Here is a 9,944-nt window from a genome sequence, read left to right as displayed (position 1 = left end):
AATGCACTTAATATTAAATAAGATTTGATCGAAACAGCAGTAACTATTGCACCATTCATAAAAGAGCGCCTCTATTTCTATTTCTGAATGAATTTAAAATCAAAATTTAGAACATGAGAGGGTGCAAAATTATAAGTAAACCACTTATATTAAAATTCATTTTATTAATTTCCTTAAATACCCTCAAGTTTTAATAATTGCTTTATTGGTGTGAAGGGTCTTTTGCTAAAAAGCTAAATCTGATTTTCTTCATTCCCCGCTCATCTCTCTCTCTCTCTCCCTCTCTATGCGACTTGGCCCCTCCTCTCTTTGTAGATTCAAACTGAGAGTACCTTTCTTCAAACGATTAATCTGTGGTTTTGATGATTGAATCAGTTTACGGAAAAAAGAATAAAAAAAAATAGCTATTGTTAATTGCCATTGATTGACAAGAACTTTTCTTGATGCTGAAGATGACGATTTGTAATTACAGAGAGGTGGCCGAGAAGAAATTATTTTTGGTTATGAAATGTCCTATCAATTACGGTAGCTTTTTTCTTTGGTTTTACCATAGACGATGGAGAGAATGGAAAGAAACAAGAGAATTGGGTCTAATTTCTTACAAAAAGACAAAATCGCCCTTGTTTAATTGAAACAAATTCTCTCTGGTTATGAAACAGAAACAGAAACAGAGTGAGTGAGTGAGAGAGAGACTACTCAAAATGAACCCTAACCTTCAGATGCATACGAAGTTGGAGACGAAGAGTAATCGAGTGAAAGGACTCAGTTTTCATAGCAAAAGGCCATGGATCTTAGCTAGCCTTCACAACGGTGTGATCCAGCTTTGGGATTACCGTATGGGAACTCTCATTGATCGATTCCACGAGCACGTTGGCCCTGTCCGTGGCGTTCATTTTCACTACTCTCAGCCTCTCTTTGTTTCCGGAGGTTTCATCTTTTTATATATACTATATTGCATTGCTATAAAATTGGTGCTATTGATTTCATGGAAGATTCGCTGATGAATACACGTATGTGATTTAAAAAAATCAGAATATGCTGTTTTTGATATTAGTGAAATTCCCGGTCAAGATTTTTTTGTTTTTTTTTATTTGATCTCTGTGATCAATGGCGTCAGCTAGCTAGGGTATGTCATTCGCATTATTTCTTCATATGTTGTTTTATTGCTGTTTAGTTTGGTTCATCGTTGAACTTGTTTAAAGAAAACTTTTTTGCATATTGGTTTATAAGTATGATTTTTTATATTAGTGTTTAATCATAGCAAATTACATAAATGGAGTAGTTTCTTTCATGCATTTCTTTAGAAGGACCATAGTTCAAGACACATCGTCAAAATCTAAAACAACGTACTGTGAGCTCCTCTCTATATTCTAGGCTCAATTCCGTAATGTCCATATTTATATTGATGATGATTGGTAACCTTATGGATGTGAAATCATTTTTATAGTGCTGCAAGTGGTACTGGGCAATAAATTTACCTATCATCACTAGGACAAATAATAAATTAATATTTAAGGCACATATGTGTTTAACAGTCATCGTTGTCATCTTTGATTTACTTGTAACATTTTGTAAGCTAATATGTCCTTGTGCACTTGCATAATGGAAATACTGTTCTCAGCACTATATTTGATACTTGCAGGGGATGACTACAAGATAAAGGTCTGGAATTATACGCGGGGTCGGTGCTTTACACTGCTTGGGCATCTTGATTATATTCGCACTGTTCAATTTCATCATGAATACCCCTGGATTATCAGTGCAAGTGATGATGAGACAATCAGGATTTGGAACTGGCAGTCTCGCACTTGTATTTCTGTCTTGACTGGGCACAACCATTATGTGATGTGTGCCTTATTTCATCCAAAAGAGGACTTGGTTGTCTCTGCATCCTTGGATCAGACTGTTAGGGTCTGGGATATTGGTGCCGTAAAGAAGAAAACTGTTTTAAGCCAGATGAATACAGACTTCTTCGGTGTCACAGATGCTATTGTGAAATATATTTTGGAGGGTCACGATCGAGGGGTTAACTGGGCTTCATTTCATCCTACGCTGCCCCAAATAGTAACTGGTGCGAATGGAGGATGGATTAAAATCTGGCAGATGAATGGTATGCTCTAAATCTTAAAGTAAAACCCAATTTACTTAATTGGTTATAAACATAAAATCCAACATTTTTGTGCTATTTGACATATTTTACTTTTATATATAGATCTAGCTGTAATAAGAGCTCTATGGTTGTCCTTTCCACTTGGCCAGGAATGTGAGTTTAGAATTTGCATAACCTCCTGTCAGCTTACATTAAAAACTTGTCAGCTAGGTACTCCTTACTTAGCTGAAACTGTTTGTACCTTGCAAAGTCTGAGCTGGTAGTAGTAGCAGCACCGTAGCAGTTTGCATGTATCTCTAAAGCTTGCTCGAAACTAATTAAGCTCATCTTGAGCTGTAGTTTTGTGGTACCTGTGAAGAGATGAATGCTTCTTCTTATTTGTTTGAGCGCATGCAAACCATACATGTAACCTCAACTCTTTCTATTCTTTTGGAGAAGAATGTTCTCCTTGAATTAAATTGATAAAAAACAGGTGCTGCTTCAGCTTGGATCAGGCTGCATTTTTTTATCTTAATTTTTCAGGTCACCAGGTTGATACTAACGTTGCTAATAACTTATAATATTTCTAGATACGAAGGCTTGGGAGTTGAGCATATTCGGACGCCATTTGAACAATGTATCATGTGTTTTGTTCCACGCAAGGCAAGAAATTATTGTTTCAAATTCAGAGGATAAGAGCATTCTAGTGTGGGATGCTCCACGATGGAAACTTCTTCACAGATTTGAGAGGGCGCGTGATAGATTCTGGATCCTTGCAGCTCATCCTGACATGAATCCAGCTGGACATGACAGTGGGATGATAGTGTTCAAGTTGGTGAGAGAACGCCCTGCTTTTTCTGTGAGCGGTGATTCTTTATTTTATGTGAAGGATCGATTTCTGCATGTGCACGAGTATTCTACTCAGAAGGAAATTCGGTTGATGCCATATACATATAGATGGCCACATGAAGACTCTCTTACCCCAGGTCCACGAACACTTTCTTACAGTCCTACTGAAAATGCTATGTTGATCTGTTTCGACATGGATGGGGGTTCCTATGAACTATACATGTTACCTAAAGAAAGTTATGTTTTGGGTCAGAGTATTCCAGATGGGAAAAAGGGAAATGGAGGATCAGCAGTTTTTGTTGCTCGGAACAGGTTTGCAGTGCTTGAGAAGAGCACCAACCAAGTCCTGGTTAAAGATCTGGAAAATGAAATTGTTAAGAAAATCCTTCTTCCTACTGCTACTGATGCAATATATTATGCCGGCACAGGAAACTTACTATGCAGGGCAGAGGACAGAGTTGTTATTTTTGATCTCCAGCAGAGAATTATTCTTGGAGAGCTTCAGACTCCTTTCATCAGGTATATTGTTTGGTCATCTGACATGGAAAGTGTTGCTTTGCTTGGCAAGCATTCCATAGTACTAGCTGATAAGAAGCTTGTGCACCGTTGCACTCTTCGCGAGACAATTCGTGTCAAGAGTGGTGCCTGGGATGACAATGGGGTCTTCATATATACAACACCTATCCACATCAAGTACTGCCTTCCTAATGGGGATAGTGGAATCATCAAAACCTTAGACGTCCCCGTCTACATTACAAGGATATTTCGGAACACTATCTTTTGCTTGGATCGAGATGGGAAAAACTTTCCTATTATTATTGATTCAACTGAATACATTTTCAAGCTGGCCTTGCTTAGAAAGGATTATGACCAGGTTATGAGTATGATAAGAAACTCAAAGCTTTGTGGTCAAGCCCTGATTGCCTATTTGCAGCAGAAGGGTTTTCCTGAGGTTGCACTTCGTTTTGTTAAGGACGAGCTTACTCGTTTCGACTTAACACTTGAAAGTGGGAACATTGAGATAGCTCTTGAATCTGCTAAGAAGATTGATGAAAAAGATCATTGGTATAGGCTTGGGGTGGAGGCCCTTCGGCAGGGTCATGCAGGTATTGTTGAATATGTCTATCAGAAGACGAAGAACTTTGAGAGGCTTTCTTTCCTTTATCTAATAACGGGAAACCTGGATAAGTTATCAAAAATGATGAAAATTGCTGAGGTAAAGAATGAAGTTATGGGGCAATTCCACGACGCCTTGTACCTTGGTGATATTCGTGAGCGTGTTAAGATTTTGGAGAATGCTGGTCATCTGCCCCTTGCATACATTACAGCTACAGTCCACGGGCTCAAGGATACTGCTGAACGTCTTGCAGAAGAATTGGACGGTAATGTTCCATCATTGCCAAAGGAGAAGAAAGCATCTCTGGTGCTGCCCCCTATTCCCATCTTGGGTGGGGGAGACTGGCCTCTTTTGATGGTGACAAAAGAAGGTGGTCTAGATGCAACAGTCAGGGGTGAGTCTTCATGAGGAGTATGAAGAGGCAGATGCTGATTGGGGTGAGTCACTGGATATTGGTGAGGTGCAAGCTCTGCATAACGAAGATGGAGGATGGGATCTTGAGGATCTGGATCTTCCTCCTGATACTGACACACCAAAGACTTCTTCCAATGCCCGCTCTTCTCCTTTTGTTATCCCAACCCTTGGCATGCCTGTGAGCCAGATTTGGATCTAAAAATCATTTCTTGCTGCCGAACATGTGGCTGCCGGCAATTTCGACACTGCTCTGCGGTTGCTGACCAGACAACTAGGGATTAGGAACTTCTCTCCTTTAAAGCAACTGTTTGCTGATCTTCATATGGGAAGCCACACACATCTGTGTGCCTTCTCCTCGACACCAATTATCTCTTTGGCGATTGAGAGAGGTTGGAGTGAGCCAGCTAGTCCCCATGTGCGAGGTCAACCTGCCCTCGTCTTTAATTTTGTTCAGCTGGAAGAAAAACTTAAAGCTGCTTATAGGGCCACAACTTCTGGGAAATTCTCTGATGCCCTTAGATTATTCCTGAGTATTCTTCACACCATTCCCCTGATTGTGGTTGAGTCAAGACGAGAGGTGGATGAGGTCAAGGAATTGATTATCATAGTGAAGGAGTACATTTTAGGTTTGCAGATGGAGCTTAAGAGGAAGGAATTGAAAGATAATCCTGTTCGTCAGCAGGAGTTAGCTGCCTATTTCACACACTGTAATCCGCAGCTTCCGCACTTGAGACTTGCATTACAGAATGCTATGACTATTTGCTTCAAGGCAGGCAATCTTAGCTCAGCGGCCAGCTTTGCCAGGAGACTCTTGGAGACAAATCCAACCAATGAAAGCCAAGCCAAACAAGCCCGCCAGATTCTGCAAGCAGCTGAGAAAAATATGCGGGATGCTACACAGTTGAATTATGACTTCAGAAATCCTTTTGTGGTCTGTGGTGCAACATATGTCCTCATATACAGGGGCCAGAAGGATGTCGCTTGCCCCTACTGTGCTACTCATTTTGTTCCATTCCAGCAAGGACAGCTTTGTACTGTTTGTGATCTTTCAGTTGTTGGAGCTGATTCCTCTGGCTTACTTTGCTCACCTTCACAGGTGAAATAATTTCAGTTTTTCTTTTTCTTCCTAGTTCTAGTGGCCGTCATTCAGAAGCTTCCGATTGTAGTATGGACAGACCTGCTTTTCATCAGATCGTACCGCTGATTAAATCTGTTTTGACTTTTGCATTAGTTTTATGATCGCCCTTCTTTTTTTAAGTTTTACGGTTGCAATTTTGATTGTAATAAGGCATGTAAGATTTAATTGGACCTATTCTTTGAACCGCGTTCGCCTAATCTAACAGGCCAAAGTAGCAAAACCCTGAGAACTTTAACTCTCGTAGTTCCAGTTTTTCTTCGTTGCTCTTTAAATTTGGAATTTTTTTGATTGCCTTTCATAGTGAATCTGAAACTGAAGCTCGAGATAAATAGGAAAGTTTGCAGAATTTAGGGCCTTGCAGTCCTAGTCACCAGGAATTCATTTTATATGGTGAATGTTTTGCTGTTTTCGACATTAGTCATCACTCGCATAAGTGCAGCCGTAACTGAATCTTACGTTAGTTTTTCTTGTTAGATAGGAAAAGGGATCTAAACCTCTTCAGGGAGTTGAGCAAGGACCCGATTCCCTACAATTGGCCACCTAGCTATTGGCTTGTGTTTGCGCATTTCTTTTATGGAATAATAGTTTTCGGAGAGTCATAACAGTAGTTCGTTTATTTGATCGTCTCCTGCTTTTTCATGGAAATAACTTCTGTTATAGCAAACAACTAATCAATTATGAAGGTAGTTGGGAGAGATCAAGGACGCCTTCTATGGAATTGAATTTTGTATGTGGTAGTAACATACAAGGCCTTAACCATAAAAACTGAGTAAATACTGGAAAATGACACCCGCTCTCAAATAATAGTTGAAAAATAATTTTATTATTATTTTTTGTATATATATACATTTCTATATGTTATATATAAAAATGTATAAATTTTATACAGCTTTACGTATACCAGACGTAAATAATTTTAGTTGCGGGCTAAAAGTGATATTTTCCCTTCATTTTACGTGATTAAAGTGAGGAAAAAGTGGGCAAATAGCCACTTTTAACCCCCTCTGTTAGAGTTTTAGGCCAAGATTTAAAAAGCTATTAGCATTTATCCACTTCTTTCACACAGAAAAATATTTGGACAAAAGTACCCCCAACACTAGAACACGAACTAGGGGTGGGCATAGTTTGGACAAACCCAAAATTCAAACAGAAATTTTATTTTTTTGGATTTTTAGTTTGGATTTTCGGATTAAATTTCGAATTTAATTTTTATTTTTTTTGGATTTGAGATTAGATGTTGGATTGGGTACTTCAGATTTTTGGATATCTGAAAATCCAAAATTATTATACTTTATATTTAGTCTATTATACATATAGAAATAGTAGTAAGTCCAATACTCTATCCATTAAACATTATTTCATATATTCAATACTAATTATTAAGTTACTGTTAGAATACTTTCTATTTGGACATGGTTTTACTAATGCTAATTCTTATCAACCTTATTAGCGTCTTTATTGCATTTCCTTGATGATGATTTCATTCTTGAATACTTTATTTGGATGATTACATTGAGAATGAGGAATTTTTAAGCAATTTAACATGAATACTTCATTTGGAAGTTTACTTTTATAAGAAGAAGAAACATCTCAACTTATAGGCTCAAAATCGAAATTCGAAATATCCAAACCAACTAATCCGAGAACTGAAAATTCAAGCTAAAATTTTCATATTTAATCCGAACCGTCCGAACGCGCACACCTAACGGACACAAGTCCAATGATCGGTACCGAAGTTCGAAACTTTTACAAGTATAAATTCAGTAAAATGTGTTGGAGTGCAAAATTGTGTTGACTTTTCAACCCCATGAACTGTTCATGGAGTTAAAATCTTTATAGGTTCAAAGCCCATCAACGGTTCATGGAGTTCAAACTCACAATATAAGTGTCAAAATTTGGAGTTTGAAACTATTCTTGGGGTTCTAATTGTATAAGTTCACAACTCAGGAATTCATGGGTTCAAACTTTCATAACCTGAATGTAAAAATTTGTTGGAGTTTCAAGATTTAGCAGCAATTCATGGGGTTCAAACCTTTATAAGTTCGAACCTCAATAGACATTCTTGAACTTTGATACACTGCTTCTAATCTCCAACCAACTGAGGCGGATTCACACTATAGGTTGAGGGCATTCGAAAATTTCGGCAAAAATTTCATATATACTTCTAAATGTCTTCAAGAAATAGTCAGATATTAGCATAGGCCATTGTACCAATCTTTATAAGCAGTGATAAATTTATATTGAATATCATGGTGCCCCAGCAACCGCCAAATCCTGAGTCCGCCTCTACCAACGAATCAGCTTACGAACGAAAAAAACAAATCCTTAAGCAATTTGCAACCTAATCCACCAGCACCTGTCACTAAAACACTCTTATGTATCTGTCCCCAGATAGTCTTTGCGGAAGATGTAGTGCATGAGTGGTAATCCATTGCTGGCATTAGGTGTTGGGATATACTATTAACCATGCGGTTTAGATATAATATTTTGTTTAATTCTTTATGGAACAATTATTTATTTAATTTATTCAATTCAATAAAGTACCTTTTAAAATAGATCATTTGTTACATGTGTGTCCTTTTAGTTATATAGTAGACAATTTAGTGCATGAAGTCTTAGCTCATGCACAGAAGATTAAGTTGTCGGTTTATATAATTAATAAACTATGTTCACAATCGAAGATATTATTGGATAAAATATCTTGATGATTGTAGCACAAGATTATACTATAATTTGTCTTGATTATGGAAGTGATTTTACTCCAACTTCTTGTGCAAGTATACTTAGTGTATATTGAACGGACCAAGTAAAGAAAGGATATTTTTGTACTGAATATATATAAAATATTTTCTCTAATTCATTAAAATGAGCTTATACTCCTAATCTTGATATAATTATTATGATCAATGTTATTTGTTTATTATTTTGATTTATCAAAAAAGGTACAACTCTATTCAAAGTTAGTGTATACCTAATAGATTGGACAATAAACGAATAACGTTTGTGAAATAATAATTAGTTGATAGAATCCATGACTCGATTTTGAGTTTGATGATACCTCTTTCATATAATCTTATAAGTTTTCATGCGAAAACCCGGCCGGTGAATTTTGTATCCGTCACATGAAATAGTTTAAGCGGAATTATAAAGGATTTAATTAGTTGATTAAATTAAATTTTCAATAATTTAATTTAATTAATTAGTATTTGGGATCTTAACATGGGAAGTTAAAATAAGTGTTAGTGAATTTTCGAAATCTATATTGAGGAGTTCAATTGCAGTTTTTTAGTGGAATAAACTACAATTAATTATAGTAAGAATTAATTCATGCAAAATTTCGAATTAATACTATAATTAGTAGCCTCTTATTATTTCTGTGGTCCCTGCTATGCCTAGTAAAAACCTGGACTGACTTGGATAAAAAGTGACTTGGGTGAAAAGTCATCCGATAGACTTAGAGTAGGATTCTACTTGTGCAAGTAGAATCCTACACATTTTTGAGAGCCTTATTTTTGGCTGAAAACGTGTCTACTTAAGGAAGACAATTTTCACCCAATAACTCACCTTTTAGAGTTGTATTGTTCTTTCCCACTCAAAGCATATTCGTTCAAGGTATTACCAGGATCATAACAGAAAACTGCAGCCCTGGATTCTTGCTGTGTGGAGAACCTTTGCAACGATTTCAAGAGGTCGGTGCTTCTAATCTAGCAATTATATCATTGTCTAGTTTACATGTATTTGATACCTGGATTGTTTGCTTGCTTCCACTACGCATGTTCTAACAATTGGTATCAGACGTCGTCTTACATCTAACTATGTAATGTAATACAACATGAATAGAATAATATTAAAACGTGTTGTTTAATAATACATGTTTGGTATGATTATTCTATGTCAAAAACGTGATTATTTTTATTAGTACTTTAATTATGTTATTATGGATTAATATACATATGCATAAACAGTGGTGTTATATTTAATGACCATTTGTTCAATTGTTTATTTTTTAATAACGTGACTATTTCAAGAGAGTTCAAGCGTGACTGTTTTCTATAATTAACAGTGACTGTTCAAACGTGACTGTTTTCCATAATTAAGTTTATGGATTAACAGTGTTGTTTTAATAAAAATATGGTTGTTTTGAATGCTATTAGTTCTGAAATTATGAATTAATATACGTAATTATGAAAGTGGCGTTTTAAACGGGTGAACAATATTTTTTTTACAATTATGTTCGTACATAGTTTTTATTAAATAATAATAAAAATATTATTTTGGGATCTAGAATTAACATACATAAGTATATTATGTGATTTGAACGAGTCAAAATAATTAAA

The 9,944-nt window shown here is 36.4% G+C and overlaps 1 pseudogene; it reads left to right on the top strand.

The window, feature by feature from the left end:
• The first annotated feature begins 223 nt into the window (after positions 1–223).
• LOC104097703 (coatomer subunit alpha-1-like) lies at positions 224–5,781 on the top strand (annotated as a pseudogene).
• The last annotated feature ends 4,163 nt before the right edge of the window (positions 5,782–9,944 follow it).

The sequence above is a fragment of the Nicotiana tomentosiformis genome, chromosome 4, assembly GCF_000390325.3.
Source record: "Nicotiana tomentosiformis chromosome 4, ASM39032v3, whole genome shotgun sequence".
Classification (NCBI taxonomy): Eukaryota; Viridiplantae; Streptophyta; class Magnoliopsida; order Solanales; family Solanaceae; genus Nicotiana; species Nicotiana tomentosiformis.
This window is presented reverse-complemented; position numbering and strand designations above follow the sequence as displayed.